Genomic DNA, 21,576 nt, shown 5'->3' on the forward strand with positions numbered 1-21,576 from the left:
ATGACTATATTGGCCCCCACCAGATCTCGATCTCAGGTCCCAGGAATGGCCTAGCTCCTTAGTGGCTCACAGGCTGGTGTGCTCACCATGACCCATTCACCAATTGGGATTGCTAGGCATTGAGTTCAAATTCCAGCACTGACAAAAGATTCATTCTGATGTGAGAAGCCTATGGTTGCACATGTTTTCCTGTCCTGTGAATGTCCTGGGTCTCAGGGAGGATGGAGAATGCTCTATAGGCAACTCTATAGCCATGGGAATAGGTTGTCATCCATATCAGCACAGTTATATCTGTCACCATACTTAATAAAATACACAATACATCCATGAATAAGACACAAAATAAAAAGAATAACTACACTGAATGCAAGATGCATAACACACCTGTAGGTCAAGAGAGATCCTATGTTATAAAAGGTGGGCTTGCTATTTTGTCCAGCGCTGGGGCTTCAAATCAGGCCCTGGACCAGACCTGACATTCTAGTCTTCATGGATAGTGAGCTTTCACTTCCCCCAAAGTGCAACAGAGCTACCCAGACCTGAGTTCAAATCTCAACGCTGACAAAAGATTCATCCTGATATCAGAAGCCAGTTGTTGCACACATTTTCCTCTCCTGTGAAAGTCATGGGTCTCAACTATGATGGAGAATGCATAGGCAAACCTCTAACCATGGGAACAGTTTGTCATTCATGTCAGCACAGTTTTACGTGTCACCATATTTTGTAACATACAAAATACCTCCATGAATTAAAGACAAAAAAAGGAGAAGTGCACCAAACACAAGATGCTGACCACCCAAATATGTCAATATAGATCCTATGTTTAAATTATGGATTTATGACTATATTGGACCACCCCCTGAGGATCAATGTAAGATCTTGGGAATGGCCTAGCTCTTTAGTTGCTCACAGGTTGGTGTGTTCACTTTGACTTATTGGACAATTGGTCCTGCTGGCCTTGAGTTCAGATCCCATTACTACCAACAAGTGGATCGTGGAGTAAAAAGCCGAGTGTGAAACTTGGTTTCCTATTCTCTGAGAATCCTGGGTGTCAGGCATGATGGAGAACATTTCTACAAATCTAGATGCTCTGTGATAGGATGTCATCAATGTAATAAAGGTAATAGTAAAACATAGTAAAATCAATGGTTAATAAATGAACAAAACAAAAAATACAAGGAACAACCACACAAAACATGTATGGACTGAACATCTATGGGTATGTATAAATACTATCTTTACAATGTGTATAAATAATATGTTTCTAGGGCTGGGTCTTGAATTCAGGACTAGTGAACAGGCCTGATTTTATCTTCAAGTACAGTTATCTTCCCCTTCATCCACACTGCTGCAGATTTACCCAGATCCTGAGTTCAAATCCAAAGCCTGGAAGAATAAACAGCACGAAGTGCAAGCCAGGGAACTAATTTACTTTTTAAAATTTTTCTCAGCACCGCGTTTGAACTCAGGTCTTGGCAACTCTGCCTCAGCTTCTATCACCGTATGCTAGGATGCAGCCACTGGACCCACAGCTCTTCCTGAGATCCTAGTCACCTAGGTCTTGCAGAAACAATGCTCAAGAAAAATGCCTTTTTACATTTTCTTCCTTTGCACGGTGACCCTTCTGAGTCTGAATTACACTGTTGCAAAAGGTACTTCACCTTGCATTGCTGAAGGCTGGCAGACTATCAGGGAAGCCATAGGCCTACGTAGCAACATAGGCCCTGATTTCGAATCCCCGTCCTGACACCAACCAATGGCAAGAGATACTAAGAAACTGGTTCCTATCCATAAGAATAACAATGGAATGTTATCAATGTCATGATTGAATGAGTTGATTGTGAATCATGCTCCTATAAAATTAGGCAGCATCATTTCAGGAGGTTCATTGATTTCATTTATTATTTATAAAGAATTAAAAGAATATTATTACTTACAGGAATGCAATAATTTCAGGACACTGATTGATTTCATTCATAGTATATGGATGAAAACAATAACATTAATTATATAGAGGCATAATAAATACCCAGGAATTGGTAGGAATGTAGTCTATATAACTGACCAATGTATAGACATCTCTGGCACTCTAAAAATTATATATTTATTAGCGTGCTGCCATCTTCATGTCAATCAGTTCTTATTTTGTTAACCACTGGGACTCAATATCAGGTCCTGGGAATTGCCTGTTTGCTCAATTTGCCCCAGGATGGCATGTTGACACTCACCCATTCATTAATTTGGCCTTGTAAGCCATGAGTTCAGATGCCAGCACTCCCAAACAATGAATCATGGAGTAAGAAACTGATGGTGACACATGTTTTCCTTTTCTGTGAATGTCCTGGGTGTCAGGTATGAAGTGGAATACATATGCAGAATTATATCCTATGTAATCAATGTAATCAATGTTCTATGTGCCATAATAGCCAATAAAATAAATGGTCAATACATGAATAAAACTAAAAAATAAAATAACTACACTGAATGCAATATGGAGTCAACATATATATATAAATAGAAATCATATATGTGAATTGTACATGAATATGACGTTTTCTATAGGTGGGGATTGATTTCAGGCCTAAGGAACAGACTTGAATTTCTTGACTTCAAGGGGGCAAGCTTCCCCTTCCCGCACAGTGGAACAGAGTTACCAAGACAATGAGTTCCAATCACAGTCCTGGAAGAAAAAATGGCACCTTTATACTATGTGATGTCCAATTCTTAGGTATTTTGTTATGCCTCCATTTTATTACTGTGATTGTTTAAATGCTTCATAAAGTATTAATTAAAATCAATCAGTGTCCTATATTTGTGTATAATTTTATCCTAGAATCATTCAAAAAATGCTCCTTCAATCTTGACATACATCACATTCCATTGGTAATCATATGGATGGGAACAAGTTTTTTAGGATCTCCTGCCATTTGGAGGTGGTGGCAGGACCAGGACTTGAACTGTGGGCTCCAACTCCTACTTCAACCCAAGGATAGGGAACTCACCGGTCTGTCCAAGAACAACAACAAGACCAATTAGGCAGGCACCAGTAGCTCTAAGTAGTTCTTGATATTTACAAGGCTGTGATAGGAGGAAAATGGTCAAAGTCACCCTAGGCAGGAAAGTCCTTGAGACCTCTGTCCAAATTCTTTGTCAACAAAGCCAGAAGCTCTGTGGCTCCTGTGTGGAGGATAAGCCTTGAGCAAAAAGGAGCTCACAGACAGTGCCCAGATCCTGAGTTCAAGGTCAGGGCTGGGAACAAATAAACATATACAACTATCTGTGCAGCCATCCAGGTAAAGCAGGTCACCCTCTTGTCCCCAACTGAATTGTGCAGAGTTCCATGGGAAAAGTGCTAGGGGATCCGCTGTCATCTTGACTCTGCCCATGCTGCTTGCATCACAGGATTCTGGCCACATCTCCATTCTTTCATGTTTCCTTCTGACCAATGGGATACAAGAATGGTGACCACACCCACATTCCATGCTGCCCAGTAGCACCAGGGTTCCCTCTGTTAGTTTACACCACTACCAGCAGTTGAGGAACTTAGAGCTGACTGAGTGCTGAGCAAGAGACTCAATGTGACTTTGGAGTATAGTAGGAAATTGATGCACTCCCTGGCCTCCCAATCCCCTTCCTACCTTCCTGAGGTGCCGGGTTTCAAGCTCTGGCAATGGTGCGCTGCCAGCCAACCTAAGGCCCTGACCTGGTCCCTGCCCTTGGTCCTCTGCTCTGGGCCCATGTGTCCATAATGCCACCACCCAGGCTGCTCACGCTACCTGGAGCAGCCACCAACAGCTTCTCCCAGTGGCTGCCCCAACAACACCCCCACCCTGGGTCAGACACCACTCTGGGGTAACCATGAGCCCCTGCTTAATTCCTCTCCCTGGCTCTGAGGGGCCACCTTTCTGTCTTGGGCATTTCTGAGGTAGAGACTCAACATATGCTCAGGATTGGCTGGATAGTGGTCCTTGTATCTGTGACAGGTATGATCCACCAGGCCTGGTCCTCTGTAGTTGGGATGGTAGACATGTAACTCCATGCTCAGTCATCAGTTTAGATCTATTAACCCAAACTCTTAGTCCACAGCAGCCGATTCTTGACCACAGGTGAAGCTCTGTGTAGGGCCTCAACCATGGGAACTCAGTCTCCTCAGGTGAGTTGTGAGGAAACATTTATACAGAGGGATCTCTGGAGCATGGCTAGGAACAGAGGGAGCAGCATACAGATAAAGTTCTTGGCTGCTGGCAATTCTGTGAGCATATGACAGGAAGATACCTGGAAAGGGCTCAGGTGGGGCCTGTTACTAATCATACAACAAGTGTGGGATTTTGAAACAAAGAATGGCTCTCTTTCATGATTCCCCTATCCCCATAAAGGAGGGGAGCCTTCACTCTCTTGAGTTTTTCAGCTGGGGAAACCAAGGCACAGAAAAGCCAGGTGACCTTCTTATGACCTCAACTTCACAGGACCTCGGCCTGACTTCTCTACCATGTTCCCTAGGACAATGGGTTCCATTCAGTCCACTTCTTGTGGTGGGAAGTCCACTTCTTGTCAGTCGTGGTGCTTGAACTCTAGGCCTGGTTGTTGTCCCCGAGCTCCTCAGCTCAAGGCTAGCACTCTACCACTTGAGCCCATAGTGCCACTTCCAGATTTCTGGTAGATCTTTGGAGATAAGAGTCTCATAATCGTTCCTGCCTGGGCTGTCTATGAACCATGATTCTCATATCTCAGCCTCCTGTGTAGTTAGGATTAGAGTTCTGAGCCACCAGCACCCGACTTGGGTAATTCTGACTTTCTTTCTCTCTCTTTCTCACAGGAACTGGTTGAATGGGTGCTGGAGGAAGTGACCCAGAGTCCCCATAATGCTGGAACCCAAAGTGGCCCTCTCTTTCTGGAGGTTGGCTGTGGGTCAGGAGCTGTCTCATTCAGCCTGTTGAAACACTCCATGAGGTAAGCCCCTCTGTGCCCTGGCTAGAATTTAAGGGTTATTCATTGTCCATCCAGCCTTACTGGACTTACTGTATTGTATTGTTTCTACATCATTTTATAGCACCTGGCCAAAATTATGATACATAGTTACAGAATGAAAATATAATGTCAACTTAAGAAAGTCATTTAGGGCTCTGGGAATGTGGCTTCATGTTACAGTGATTGCCTAGAATGTATAAAACCCTGGGTTCAGTTCCTCATACCACATAAACAGAAAAAAACTGAAAGTGGTGCTATGACTTAAGTGGTAGAGTGCTAGCCTTCAGAGAGAGAAAAAAAGCTCAGGAATAATTCCCTAGCCCTGAGTTTAAGCCCCTGGGCTGGCAAAAAGAAAACAAAACACAACAAAATACATTTGGTTAGAACCCATACTTGGAATATAAAATTGCTCCTTCCATACTGACACCTGACAATAGTCCCTAAGTCATGTACTTTACTTATATTAGGATACTGTGTTGAAAAAAAATGTTTTGTTCATTAGGTCACAGCAATTAATGCCAGGAATGTGCTTAGATGTCAGGTGAAGATTAACTCTGGAAATTCAAAGACTCTAAGATTTTGTGTGGTCACTGCTAATCACAAAGAGAAGGGTAGTCTAAGTGAGATTTGAAAACTTTTTGGTCAGTCATGACACCAAAAAGGTAGAGGCTAAGTAACAGTTGTAACAGAAGAGGAGGAATAACTTCAGATGCAAGGAATAAATGATAGTAACTAATGTATACCAGAAACTCTTCTAGGGAACCATTTTTGGTTATTGAAGTCCTAGTTATCAACTAGGCTTACTCCTCATTGCCTTTAGCATTCTAAGTCTCTTAGGCTAGTTCTTAATCTCTGTGAGATAAATGTATCTGCTTCTGTGCTGTTCTTTCATATCTGATCTCGTTTGCTTTCTAAAAATCTCTCTTTCTATATTTCTCTATGAACATTTCCTGATACTAAATGCATCTATACAGATGGCTCATGAGTCATTAATGTAACAACGTGGAAAAGGAGGACATATTTATTGCAACCTCAATGTTTCTGAAAAGCTTCAATGTCATCATTTGATTCAAATTTCCATTCTTTGGCTAGTGTCATTCAGTGCACATAAATGCAAATATGAGCTGGCTCCTGGTTTTTCACACCTGTAATCCTATCTACTCAGTAAATTGAGACCAGAGGATTGTGGTTCAAAAAAGCAAGCCTGGTTAGGGAAGACCAACTTGACCTGAAGAGCTGAAGGACAATGCCCAGGATCAGAGATCAAGCCCCACGACCAATAAAATAAGTGAAAATATGACTTTAAGTTTTCCCAAAAGGAACGAAAATGTCAATAATCTTTCCAAGCAGAAAAAATAATTCCAAAATTATTCAGTGAACCTACTTTTGCTGAGTTATTGAGGTTATTTCTTCTTTGCTGGACATTTTCTTCTTTTAAAAACTGTCAAATATTAGCTTTATAATAAACTTCATTTAATATTTCTTGTTTCAAAAGAGAAGTCGATGCAGTCGATGTCACTTAGCTTTCTTAATATTTTAGTTCAAAGCCAACCCAGGCAGAAGACTCTGCCAAACTCTATCGCTAATTAGCACCAAAAAGTTTTGGTTCGAGCAGTAGAGTACTAGCTTTGGGGGCAGGTGGACAGGAAAGACAATTTTTAAGGGACAGGGTTCAGCCTCTGGCTTCAAGCCCCAGAACCAACACAAAGTAAACAAACAAGCAAAAAACTCCACATATTTCTTTGGGACCCTCCTTAAAGGAGTACTAGTCTGAGAAGAGGCTCCTTTTGCTGATCATGCTCACTGGATCCTGCTTTTTTGGAATCCTTATTGCTATGGAGAAATCAGGACCGGACAAAAGGAATTGATAACTGACTCCTGCAACAAGCGAATCATCTCAGGGTTCAAATATCCATCCATAATACACTTTAAAACCTCCATGACTTTGTTTCTTTGCAGTAGAACACTTTTAAAACAACGTTATTTCTTTTTGTTCTATGTTGGCCTTCAAATGGCATATTATTTCTTTTGGTAATATTTTAAACTAGAAGTTTACAGAAAAGTTTCATATAAGTAAAGAACACACTCGAACAAGTCAGGGACAGAGATTCCTTCAAGCCTTGGGATATTTTTATTGTACAATAAAAAGGAAAGCACAAGTTAACTTGAATTTTGTCATTCCTCTATTTTCAATTCCTCTCCTGGGATCAGTGTCCACATCCAGTAACAGTTACTTCAAGTAACAATCAATTGTGCTGCTTGAGGTATAATGAATATTTTCTTTCTTCACTGAAATAACACAAGGATATCTTTGGACCTGAGGTAACACATGTTTCAGAGACAAGTTACTAAAGAGAAAATATGAAATTTATATTGTTTATAAATATATTATCCATGAGTACATTGAGTTCAAACTTTAAAGTTCTCAGTAAATTAAGGCAAATTTGAAATAGGAAGAAGGTTCTCAAATCATTCTTTTGTGAGTGTAGGTGCTATGCATTATTTCCCAAGTGCACATGAGTTAACAGTAAGAGAAACAATAGCAATAATAGGAGAAAGAGAAGTTTTGTGTTTAAGTATAAGGGTTCAATACACTATAGAAGACTCTACAAAGAAGACAACATTGAAACAATAATTCCAAGTCCAGTATGTAGATTTACGGGAGTGATATAGAGAAAGTATTACTCCTACGTGGACCATGAAGTATGAGGCCACTCCCTTTCTAAATAACGCTTGCTAATCACGCAAATTTGTTAAAAGTAGAATGGAAGAATAATTCTTCCCCAATAAAGGTCAGATATAAGAGCATGAATTTAACTAGGAAAAAAAAATGTCCATCTTGAGAGAGCAAGGATTATATTAGCAATGAACTGGTGGCTGACATTTATTTTTCTTTACTTATATTTTTTGTTGGTGGTGGTTTTGACATTTGAACTCGGCCTGGGCACTGTCCCTCTGCTATTTGGCTCAAGGCTAATATTCTACCAAGTGAGCCATAGTGTCACTTCCAGTTTTCTGGTAGTTAATTCGAGAAAGTAGTCTCCAGGACATTCCTACCCAGTCTGGCTTTGAACCTCAATCCTTAGATCTCACTGCCACCCAGCTTAAGATCACATTTCTAACAATGTACACTCAGCATATGTAATGTGTATGTTCATCTATCTTTATATCAATTCTTGAGTTAAAAATCTGGGCTACAGCTTAGACTTTACATTCTCAAAAATGTTTTTAGTTTAAAAGTTGATACTCCTAGAAAAATAAAACCTAAGAATGTAAAGGAGTCTGGGAATATCAGTTTGCATACAGCCTGGGCAGAACAATCTTTGTGACACTACCTATAATTAAGCAGCCAAAAGCTGAATTGGAAGAATGGCTCAGGTGATAGAATACCAGTCATGAACAAGATTGATGAGCAAGATTGATGAATAAGAGCTTGACACTTTTGCATACATGTATACAAATATACACATACACACAGAGGCATTTATATGTGCACACACAAATGAAACAACTCTCAGAATATGTAGAAAAGTTAGAAAACAATAGAAAATATGTCCTGAGTAAGACTAGAATCAAGTGATAATTTTTTATATTAGAAAGTCTTAAGTGAAATTCTTCAAAAAGTTTGAGAATATTACATAGGTAGGGACTAGATATAGTAAGAGAGTCAAGTAATCATAATTCAAGGGATCAGATCCATGGAGGAATGAATCAGATACCCGTTCAGGTGCATCTGAAAATGTTCATATCCTGTGTGAAATGTTAGAAAATCTTTGAAAATAGTAGATAAACAGTCTGAGCAGTCACTTTGGTGGATAACATCACTGGAGAAGTTTAGAATTGCTAGTCTCTACCTAGATTAAATAAATCAACCAACTAGGCAGGGCAATGTGATACAAGCCTAGAATTCTAGCAGATTAGAGATCGGAATTATGTAGTGATACCTTCTCTGCACCAGGTAGTATAATTTTGTCTTAATAAAGCAAACCAGTCAAGAAAGGAATACACAGTTGGAAGTTTGGGTTAATTTTGTCATTATGGTTTGAGAAGTCAAGTTTCCTATTGAAATGCAACACATATATAATATTAAGTTGTGTTTTAAATGCTCTCTTCTTTACAGAACATTCCTAGATGCAAAATGGCTCATGATTCCCATCCAAAATTTGAAAAAGTAAATAATCATCATTCTTTTGGATTCCAAAGAAATGATGAAGGATTACAAAAGGGTATCCCTGGAGAAAAAGCAAAGTTCATCTAATGTAAGACTGTAGATTTTGCTAAATTAGAACGTAGATTTAAAATAAATATTTTGGTTTCGTTTGTAATTTCATATTCTATATGATACTACAAAATTATTTTTAAGTAGAGTGTTTAATTGAAAAACTCACAAATGATTCTAACATTCTATTTGCCTAGAAGATTCTTTCAAAAGAGTTATAATTAAAAGTTATTTAAGAGATAATTCCATCAGTTCATATATAAAATGATAATGTGAATAATATAGACAGAGTTGCCAACAAATGGATGAAATTAATTTATAAATTAAGAAAAATAGCATTTTTTGAATCTTTGGTATAACATGGTATGAAGAGAATAATTGTGTGACATATTCTTTCTTCTACATATATGTAACACAGGAAGCAATTTCCTTAATTACGTGCCTCTTTATACAATGAGAAAAATGCTAGCTTTGAGGTTTGTTTTTATTTTTGTTTTGTTTTATTGGTTTGTCCTAGGGCTTGAACTCTGGGCCTGGACACTGTCTCTGAGCCTGTTTTTGCTCAAGGCTTGTGCCCTACCACTTCAACCTCAGTGCCACCTGTGTCTGGCGTTTTCTGAGAAGTTTATAGGAGATAAGAATCTAAGGAACCTTCCTGCCTGGGTTGACTTTCAACTGTAATCTTCCCATCTTAGCATCCTGAATATCTATGATAGTTAAAAAATTATAAAATATAAATAATATTTACAAGTGTTCTGATGTCAAGAATACCACTGGGGGTAAAATTTATGGAACCCACTTTATTGAGGTGTTCTTTCCAGAACAAGGAGGGCATCACACAGAGGTGTAGTATTATTTCACAATAGAGATAAGCTATTTGTGATGTGAATTAAGGGAATTTTGAGGTGCACCATACAAGTTGGAAACTGTTGGGCTAGGATGACTTTATGAGATAAATCTTGGGATTGATGGTCATAGAAATAATAGCTTACTTTGATAAACAATTGCTTACTCTTAAAGAATTAATTATTACAGATGTTTCATAGTTTTATCCTCTACCAGAATGTGGCTATTTTTCTGTTGACTTCTCAATCTGTATCACCCCATTGGAAACTGCATCTATTGCAGAATTATATAACATGCAAACACGTATTGTTTTCAATCTCTCAGATATAGAATGTTCAGAATTTGAAAATGAGTAGTTATTAGTCATAGGAATTTAAAGAACACATATATCCTGTCTTCTTAACAACTTATTTACTTGTAAAAGTTATGGGTTTCACCACAATTAATCTGTTTTGGGTTTTAGCATGAGAAAGTACTATATTTATTCTTTTTTGAAAATATAGGCATATATATTGTGAAAATATTGTCAAGTTGGATAACATTCAAGTTGATGATCCTCTGATTAAAAAGGGATAATTAATTCAAATTAGATGCCAGCTAGTATTGATTTTTAAAAAGTTACTACATAAAGAATAATATTTATTATACTAATCCATGATATTTATTTCACGCAGCTTATTTTTTAAATTTTTTATTAGCAAAGTGATGTACAGTGTGGTTACAGTAATTGTAAGGTACTGAATACATGTCTTTTCAAACTTGTTACCCCCTCTCTCATTTTTCTCATAAATTTCTTTCACCCCAATACTCCTAACAAGTTGTAATGTACATTTCCAACATATTATTTTGTGAGTATTGCTATTAAATTGGTTTGTCCTTGGTCAAAGAAAATAGAAGTTACATAGCACATTAAAAACAACAATTGTAAATAAACATCTCTGTTTCCATATCTTGGAGTTCATTTTGCTCAGCATCAGCTTACATGGACATATATATGCATAACAAAGCCACTGGAAAATAATAGTTTCATGGACACTATGTCATGAAAACAACATTTTAACTGTTATTGATGGTAAAGTTGGAATTAGCGTTGGTGAATTCGCGATTCTGATAAAGGAATTTCAAAAGAGTTTTAAAATTATGACAGGTAAATTTTAATTGTTCAAAGTTTTTAACAACATAGCCTATGAAGAAAATTTAAAATTGCCTGGGAAAAAAGGCTTTCATGCAAAGAAATCCATGGAGACTTAACTGAGAGGGAGCAATGTGGGTAAAGATGGCTCATTTTTACATTAAACAAACAAACCTCAGAAACCTTGCTATCAATCCTGTAGGTTTCCTTGAGAATTGTCCTTACCCAGGAAATATACTCTTACTATGTGAAACAATGTTGTAGTGTAATTTAAATTCAAACTTCTTTAAAAAATAAGATATCAAAATTTGTGCATTGACCGTTAATTATCAAACAATAATTCTCTGAAAAAGATAATTTGGGTCCAAATATTTAGGGAGAAAGTGCCTTCCACAATGAAAGAAGGTATTGGGTATACATTTTTCTGTTTGTAATATTTTCCAAAATGCCTTTGCATGTGAAATACTGAAAAAGAGAAAAAAATCTGATTGGATACTTCAAACCAATGCTTTCATATTTCTAAGTATCTCACAAAAACATAATATCATTATTAACATGAGATAGTGAGGACTTCTCTTATTACATTCGGCAAAAAGTTTTGGGATCAGAAAAGAATTGAGCAAATTGAAAAGGTAAGAAAACGTGGTCTTAGAAGCCGTAGCTCAGTGTATTGGCCTAAGCAGTGGAAAGAAGCCAAAACTTTTTGATATAGATTGTCATAATAATTTTGCTACCTAAAGTGATTTTACAGAGCGTATTTGCCTCACTACAATGTGGAATAGATTGAACTAAGACATGGAAATAAATTCCACATCCAAATAAAAGAGTTTTAAAAGAGAAACCATGAAGATGTAGCAGTGGGGGAGGCCTTATAGTCCTTCAGCTTCACTAGACTTGAAGCCAATAATCTGTGATTAATTGGAAATCACGCTAGAGCTAAGAAGAGGACATAGAAGTAGGACATAGAAGCATTGTCCTTTGTAACAGACACTGTCATCCAAGAAATGGGTGATTTAACTCTATTCTTCTCCATACAACTTGTTGAGCAAATGCAAAATGAAGACAAAAAATAATCTATTGAATTAATTTTCCAAAGAATAACTTCACTGTTCCTGGTATGGTATCTAAGGAGAATATTAAGAGAGAAGATAAAAGTGGAGTATTTTTTTTTGTTTCCTCTAAGCATATTGTTAGCAAAATACATCTTTGAGGTTAGAAGTGATTGAAGCAAAAAGTGGTGGAGTATTTATTTTTGTGGGCACTTTAGACACAAGAAGAATTTCAAGGTAAAAGAAAAAAGAATCCTAAATATTTGTGATCACAGCTTCTTGGACTGGTTTTTTTGAGACAAAGTTTTACATTAGAGTTTGTCCTCATTATCATAGATGTTGGGTTTTCGTGGCAACCAAATGCAAGGGGGAAGTTTAATGTACTCGCTTGGACAAGTAAACAGATTGATAGAAAAAAATGGCAGATATTATTTAGTGAATTACTTTGACCAATTACTTTGCCAGAAAAAAGAAGGAAAGATATAATTCAAAATCACTTGACTTAAAATTATGAAAATATAGTAATGAAGAGATATGCGAGAAAACAGAGGATTATTTTTTCTCCAGTGGACTAATGGGTTCTTGATCCTGTTTCTATCATTCTATCTTCACAAGCTATCAAGTGCGGTTCAGGACTGGAGGATCCAGTTCAGACAAAGAGAACTCGAAGAAGAAAATATTTGCAGCAGATGTAGGTGATTTATAACCTTAGACAATCTATTTAAATCTGTTCAAATTCTCCCCTACCCCATACTGCCCTCTTTGAACAGTTTTTTTTTTGCTTTCTCAAGACTGCCTTCATTAACTGCTTAAAATTTTGAGAGGTTATATTCAAACTCCTAGAGATTGCTGTTTGGTTGTAATTTTTGTGTGATTTTGTTTTTTTTTTTTTTGTTGTGCTTTTAAGCTGCATTTCAAAAGCTTGTGCAAGTATGTTACAATTAAATATGTCCATCTAATTGTCCAATGCTCCTGGATCAGAGTTGCTCCTTCTATCATTCTGAACCAACCCCTTCTCCAAGATTTATTTCCGATTTACTACTTCCTTTATCACATGTGTACATTGAGTATTCTAGCTGTACTTGTCCCTTGTTCCATTTTTCATTCATTCTATGTCTTTACTATTATTCTTCTCTGGTTTCATCTTCCAGATAGTCATTCTCTTAAAATGTCTGTTAATATTTTTAAAGGTTTATACACATTCCATGGAGTTTCAATCCTGCAAATACTTGAACTTATGTCAACTTCTATTTCCATAATTCATTCATCTGCAATAAAAATTCACAAGTCTGGAGACGTGAATCTTTAGTCAACAAGAAAGTTTAAAAATGGCTTAGAATGTATTCCTAACTACCAATTTTTATAAATGCCTTTGTACAATGGTTTGTGATTATTTTATTTTACGTGGGATAGTATTTTCTGCTACCTATATGTTTTGGAAAAAAAGAAAAATAATAATTACTACTATAGAGAAATATGATAGATATAGAAGACAGATTTTATGTTTGTCACATCTCTGATGAGTACCCATATTCAAGACTTCAAGTCATAGTTTTTACTATGTTAGACAGATAGGGAAAACATAAAACAACATATGATAAGGCAACTATTTGTGACTTTTAAAATGTACCTCATTATGTGATGAAATTTATTTTATTAGCTAATGTTTGGGTTTGAAACATGGGAGGCTGATCTATTTAACACATTTCTGCAAGGCACCTACTGAACAACACAAAGGTTGGGTGGTATTATTTCTACAGTTTAATGAATGGTTGAAACTATTTGACATTAGTGCTGGGTAAATAAATCCACTCTATTGTAAATTGCTCCCTCCACTTGAAAAACTTTTAATGTCACTAAGTATCATCTACTTGTCAAATGTTATTTTGGCGAATGTGATTTTAAAAAGTTTATTTGAAAAGGAGTATACTTTCAGGAGATTAAATGTAGGTTATCATTGGATTGAGAATGACAACATTTTTATACTACAGAACCAAGTTTTACTGAAGTACCAGTGTTTTGAAGCACTAAGGATCTTCTCAATTAATGTTTTTTCTGAATTATATTTGACCTCTAAGTCAAATTTTTCTGGCCTTGGTAGACCAATTATGGATCTATCATTCCAGGAACTATTTTTTTGGCCTACATATGCTGGACTGAAATATTTCATTAATCGTTAGGAGAGAGGTATTAAAAGTAATCTTGTGAAATTTGTGATCTTGCTCACTCATATGGGCTGGTCATCTGTAAATTGGAAATTTGAATTACAGTACTTTCTCTCAGATTTTTTTTATCTCATCTTTATGTTGCCTCGCATTTCACAATTGCTTACTGATAATTCCTATGTCTCAAGGAATTGAGGACCTGAAATATTATAGGAAATGAGAATTTGAGATGGGTCTTCAATTACTTTCTGATGGCATATTGCATGGGCCTAGGTGAGATGTCTTGCCCTTCTTATCTGATGATGTGGATAACTGGGACCTGGGATATTAGGAACCCTGGGTCCTGCAAAAGAATAATACTTTTTCGAAATAACATCAGCAAAATTTGGGTTCAAAAATATGATTCAAAAATATGGAGAAAACAGTTTGGGACCAGAGAGTTAAACAATAAACAGAGCAGCAGTGTAAAATCCCTTATAGATTAGAGGAAAACAACATTGTTTTTTTACCATGTGAATTAAGATGACCAAGAATATTTAGAAGGTATCCCAAGTTAATACCGAAGACATTGCATTGATACTTTTATATTCTAATATATACTCTAAACATAATTATTTATATTCCAATTGTATTTATTGGAATAAATAAATATAAATTTATTTCTCAAATTATCAACTGATTCTAGTAAGTTTCACTGTGTAAAATATAAAATCAGCACATATAAGTATAAATTATATAACTATATGTAATATAATAAAAAGGCACATGTTTTGCATTGTTCTGTTGTTGTTAGGATATCAAAGGCAACTCTGTTTTAAAGTTTTATTCCATTATCTCTACCTCAGTGTTTGGTAGGGTTAGGCCTAAAGATTTACCATTTGTAGATTTATAGACTGGAGGCAAGAGGAAACAATGTGATAAAAACATTACCAATTTAAGGCCTAAAATCGAGGAGAAATATATGGACTTCTCCTGCAGCTATGGAAATATTTGGTGATGTAAATGCTGTAGTGTAAGTTCCTGCCTGGTTGGAAGGTAGACAGACCAGGACTTTAGGTAATCATGCATATGAATGATTTTTCACCTTCTTGGCTTTAGCTACTTTTGAAATGATAGGTATAATAAACAATTATATTTTGATAAAATACCTTCTAGTCTGAACAGTGCTGTCTGAACTGTTCATCTCTCTATGATCCCTTGTAACTAAGATTAATTTTGTTGCAGTAAGACAATCTTTGCTGTCAGGGTAAGATACTCTGGTTGGTCTGTTCCTACATGGAAGAATGAGAAAGGGTCAGGGAGACATTTGTGCCAGTAAGACCTCATTTGGGACATTTTAAGCTGCACAAGTTTAGAAGTAGCTCTTGAGCAAAGCTTACTTTGAATCCCTTAGCTCCACAAATCTAACTCAGTTGGACAAATAAGTACTTGAAAAAGCCATCACCTTTGGACCTAGGTATAAAGGCTTCAAAGTATGATCAGGTTTAAAATGAAAAAGACTTAAAATAGTCATTGACAAAAAAGGTTGAAATGTGAGCAATCGATTAAACAATATACGTTTTTTCCCCACTCTACACAGAATTTTAGGGAAATAAGATCAATAGCATTGCTAGGAACAATAAGGTTTCCTTTTTACAAATAGGCAATGAAAGATATATGCCTATATTAAGATTGCATCATTAACTACTTAAATTTACAAGATACTACATGCTTCAGCAGCACATCTACCCAAATTGCAACAATACAGAGAATTACATGGCACTTCCACAAGGATGAAATGGAAATTTGTGAAGTATTCTTCGGATTCAAGAAATGAAAAACAGTTATTAAAAAGTTGATTACAAAGATACAAGTGAAAGAATACATTTAGTTCATAGAATTAAAAGTTTGTCTTCAGTGTATTAACTCTTCATCTTAGAAAGGCCTTTACATAGCATAACCTTTACAAAACATTTGAAATTAGATAACATTGTCATTTTATCCCAAAGAAATAAAATACTATAAGGACCTAGGAAAAACGGAATCTTAAACTGTTTCTATATGGAATGCAATCTGAAAGGACACATTTATTAATGAACCTCTATATTAAAAATCAATGTAGAATTCAAAGTATTATATTTGGAGAGAATGAAATAGATTTTGGACATTATACAAACAGAATACAGACTATTTTAAAATAAACTTTTTCAGACAAGTACCAGAAATATCTTTAGTTTCTTTACTACTCATTTCAACAGGTAAGTTAAACTTATTTCTGATTTTAAAAAATCACAAACTCTGCAGAAATCATTATAGATATATACAAACAAGTCTTGAATACATTTTGATCAGGCAATTCACTTGGAAGAATACCATGGAATCCATGAATTTTTACAGTAAGATATTGCTGTTACTTTGTATTGTGAGAATATTTTGGAAGGACACAAAGATGGACCATCATTTTTGAAATTTAAGAAACTTAACCGAACCATTACAACATATGAGAACAATTTGAACAGCCTTCCACAACTTCAAAGATGTATTGATACATATTATGCTTTTTGCAATATCAAATGCAGTTTTCTTCCAAGTTGTTCTTCAGACCTGGTTTGATAAAATGGTTCAACAGAAGGCAATCCAGCATATTTTTTCTACCTCTATTCACAGCAGCAAGATGCAAGGGGGTCAAGAGGCATTTAGTTTGGACACTGGTATCTGCATCATGATGAAGTAAAAAAGAAGCAATTCTGGTATTATTCCATGTATAAGCACTGTGCAGGGGTGTCCGGCCATCGGCAATTATTTCATGAATATCTGCCTCGAGCCACCAACTCATGGACAATGTCTAAGTGTCCATTGTAGGCTTGCCAATGAAGTGGGGTATACTCATCCTCATTCCTAATATTCACATGAGTGGCCTTTTTGGAAAGTAGTGTCTACACTGTAGTAAGCTGAGTATTTTTGGCAGCCCAAAGAAGAAATTTGCTTGGATCCTCCTCCATCTTTTTTCTTGCAAATGATACCATTCCTCACTTTTTCATCTTGTTCCTTGTCTTCATCAGAATTGCCTAACCAGTGACTTTGAGTACCACTGGGAATGAGGTGCCTATGTATTTCCCCAATAATTCACATTGGTTGAACTGGTCAGAAAAATCCAATGAATTTTCTGCTTCTGTTTTTTCACCATGATTTGTTTTCTCTTTTTCCATGTTTTCTATTCTAAATTATTCTCACTGGTGAATAGGGAATTGATAGAGAAAAGAGAAAGATTTTCCTCTATATTCAAAGTTATAGGCTGAAAATGATGACCAGTGGTGTCTTCATGTGCAGCTTATTCTAGGAATGAGAAAATAGGAAATAATGCTTTCTATGAAAATGATTGGGATAATGGCAGAGCAGAAAGTGAAATGATGCAAGCAAAAATATAAAAGCAAAATAAATTAAGATAATTATGGAGCAATCATATTATCTATGAGAACCATGAAAAAGAGAGAGGAAGAGAAAGATGTACAATGACCTAGCTAGCCACAAATTCCATCCATGCCTCTGATCAATTTATAGAGGAAACAATTTTATTTTTAAAAGAGAGATGGAAATAGAATTTATGTATTTACTTGAAATTAGTAAATACATTTTAGTAGCCTACCCAAAGATACATAGCTTTGACTAAATTACAGACAAGAATATAAATCCTTGACAATTCTAGTAACAGATCTGACAAATCAGTTAAATCACACTTTTCCTGTACAATGAACGAATGTGTCTATTCTAGAAAAGCAGCTAGAGAAGGAAGGCCGATTGTATCTGTAACAAAACTTTGTGGAAAATGGTATTGAGGATTACTTACTGGTGATCCACTTGCACTGGAAGCGTGATTCTGAACTATTGCTTGCTGATTCTGAATTATTGCTTTAATCATTATATTCTCCAGGAAGAAAAAGTGAGATTTAATTGATAGCAAAGAACTACTAATACATTTTGACTTCTCATTAAGCACCTTCAATCATCAAAATCACATGAAGACAATAGACAGGCCTACTTATTTTAGATGAAAATGTGTGTCTTTACAAAAACAAGAAATTTAAGTAGTCATACAAAGGACTTCTATTTTATTACTGCGTTATACTTTTTCCTAATGTTGGGCAACAATAAATAATGGACCTATTAGAAAGCTCTTATACCTCATATGTTCAATAGTGAGTCCTCTTATATTATATCATGGTATTTTTTGTTTATGGCCTTAAGAAGAAATTTACTACCATGAATTTCTGACAGGACAATATCATCACTATGCATCTTGTTTCTATACACTCAGTTTTAAATTACTATCTATGTATGTGCATTAATAACTATACAGGAAAAAGAAGCCACACTGGTGGCTTTTGTTTTTAATCCTGCTTTCTAATAAGAAAGATGAATCTGAGGATTGTGGTTTGAAACCAGAAAAAGCAGGGGAAAAAAAGGCCATTAGATTCTGATTTGAAAGTAACCAGCAAAAGCTAGAAATGGAGCTGTGGGAAAGCAGTAAAATGCTAGCCTTGAGAAAACTAAAACAAAAAAGTAACAAATTCTGGGACAGAGCCAGGCCCTGAATTCAAGCCTTAGTATTAGAACCAAACAAATTAATTAATTAATTAAAATAAATTAAGTGGTCATTTGTGGAGAGGCAAGTACAATGAAACATGCATGGTGACTAGATTGTGTACTTTTTTTAATAAGGAAAACTATCATTTGTACTAATCACTAATATTTTATTTGAACTTTTTTGTATGATAAACTCTGAATGTATATGTGTGTGTACATGTGCGCACATGTGTGCATATGTATATGTGCGCGTGTGCTGATGCAATGTTGCTTGCCAATGTGGACAGGGTGAGGTTGAAAAGAGCTGTGTTGCAATGTTTTTATTTATCAGCATTCTGTCATGTCATTTTATTGGAACTACCCTTCTGTACATATATATGTCAAATAATGTCATCATAATCAAAATATTTACAACATTAAGTTAGATAAAAGAGATCACTTTCAATTCCTTTTATATGTTAGGTAGGAAGATACAGAAATAATTAGGTAGTAAGTTATTTCTGTAAGATGACTGTCAGTACAAAATATGTATTTGACCTCTTAAATTGGTCATACTTTTAACATATACGCATTGAGTGTGTTTGGCCAACTTGACCAAACAGGTATTACTCTCTGGTTAATCCTATGAAACACAAAGTGGATAAACTCTTTCCGGATTTCTATTGAAAACAACTTTCTTCGTAAGATCATATCTATTCTCACTAAGATATTCTACCCTGTATTTATTAGGTTTGAATATCCCATCATATTGACTGAAAATCAGTATTGTGGATATGCTTGTTAGATATACCTTTCAAAAACAAACAAACAAAAAGCATGTGTCACCTCCAGATTGTGGATGCATTTGAAGTTGTTTTGTACCTGCAATGAGATCTTCACTAATGTTTCTTTTATGGGAGTAACTATCACAACATTAACAAATAAGGCTTTTCGAATCTTTTCCAATATAAATAACATCCCAGAGTGAGTCTTGTAATTTCTGAAGACCCTTTGAATATTTTAGTATTATTTAAGTTCATTGACTATAGAGCAAAAATCATTTCTGAAATAAATATTGTTAAAATCTGAAAATGTAAGTGGGTATATAGGATTTGTGCATCATTTTATGAAAAACCAGTTCTTATGAAACTAAATAAAATAGAATAAAAGGATGTAAGTGACTTGGGTAAGCTAACTATTATTATAACTTGGTTTTCTATTAACATAGTCCTTTGAATAGATGATTCAGTTAAATTATTTCATTTGTGTCACTGCACTTCTTATTTTTAGAATCTTTGTAGTTATAAGAGTGAATTTGTAGTATAAATAAGGGTCTTTTAGAATGGATTAAACTTGTCTTTTGTGTCCTACTCCTAAGAAAATTAGTTATTCTCAAGCTTTAATAGTTTATAATTTAATCTTCAGTATCATAAGGCATTAAAAATGCAATAGAATTGATGTCTTTTCTTCATAAAAGAAAGGCAAATCCATTTCCTAACAAATGGGGCGATGTCATTCTTTCTGATGGAGGCATAGAATTCCATTTTGTATATATAACACATTTTCTTGATCCATTCATCTACTGAGGGGCATCTGTTTTGGTTCCATATCTTAGCTACCGTAAATAATGCGGCAATAAACATAGTTGTGCTGGTAGCTTTATAGTGGTCTTGTTTGTGATCATTTGGGTAAATGCCCAAAAGTGGGATTGCTGGGACATAGGGGAGCTCTAGGTGGAGTCTTTTGAGGAACCTCCATACTACTTTCCAAAGTGGTTGAACAAGTTTACACTTCCACAACAACGTAGTAAATATCCCGTGTGTCTACATCCCCTCCAGCATCTTGTTACTAGAGTTCTTGATTATATCCACTCTAACTGGGATGAGGTGGTATCTCAATGTTGTTTTGATTTGAATTTCTTTTATGGCTAGGGAGGTTGAGCATTTCTTCATGTGTCTATTGGTCATCCTTCTTTCCTCTTCAGAGAAGTTAATAGTCTAGGAAATTTGTTTAACAGGATCCTAGCAAATAACTTACCAAACATGCAAAAAGATAGACCTATTCAGATACAAGAATCTGTTATAACTCCAAGTAGACCAGACCATAAGAGGACATCCCACCATCACATTATAATCAGCACAAGATAAATTCGGACCAAGGAAAAGGTCCATAAAATTGTTAAAAAGAAAAGAACAATCACCTATAAAGGGAAACCAATGAGAATCGCCTCAGATTTCTCGTCAGAGACAATTAAAGCCAGAAGAGCCTGGAATGATATATGCCATGCCCTAAAGACAAACAACTATCTAGAAAGAATACTGTACAAGCTAAACTCTCCTTCATAACCAAAGGTCAAATAGAAACCTTCCATAGCAAAGAAAATTGAAACAATATATCTCCACCAATCCAGCCCTACAATAGATACTTAAAGATGACCTACACCTAGAAAACCAACAAGACCACAATAAAGGCTAAGAAAGCACACCAAAATTGAGAATCCAAGAACCATAGGAAGAACCCAGTTGTCTCAGCCCACAAGAAGGTGTTATCCACCTGCCATTTTATCAAAGGCAGGAACTCCCAAATAGCTCAGAGTCCTATCTCAATATTAACGGGATTAACTCTCTAATTAAGCGACATAAACTGTCTAATTGG

At 35.7% G+C, this 21,576-nt stretch overlaps 1 pseudogene; it reads left to right on the forward strand.

The window, feature by feature from the left end:
* The first annotated feature begins 16,086 nt into the window (after positions 1-16,086).
* LOC122122101 lies at positions 16,087-16,186 on the forward strand (annotated as a pseudogene).
* The last annotated feature ends 5,390 nt before the right edge of the window (positions 16,187-21,576 follow it).

The sequence above is a fragment of the Dipodomys spectabilis genome, unplaced genomic scaffold, assembly GCF_019054845.1.
Source record: "Dipodomys spectabilis isolate Male_0828 unplaced genomic scaffold, ASM1905484v1 ptg000203l, whole genome shotgun sequence".
NCBI lineage: Eukaryota > Metazoa > Chordata > Mammalia > Rodentia > Heteromyidae > Dipodomys > Dipodomys spectabilis.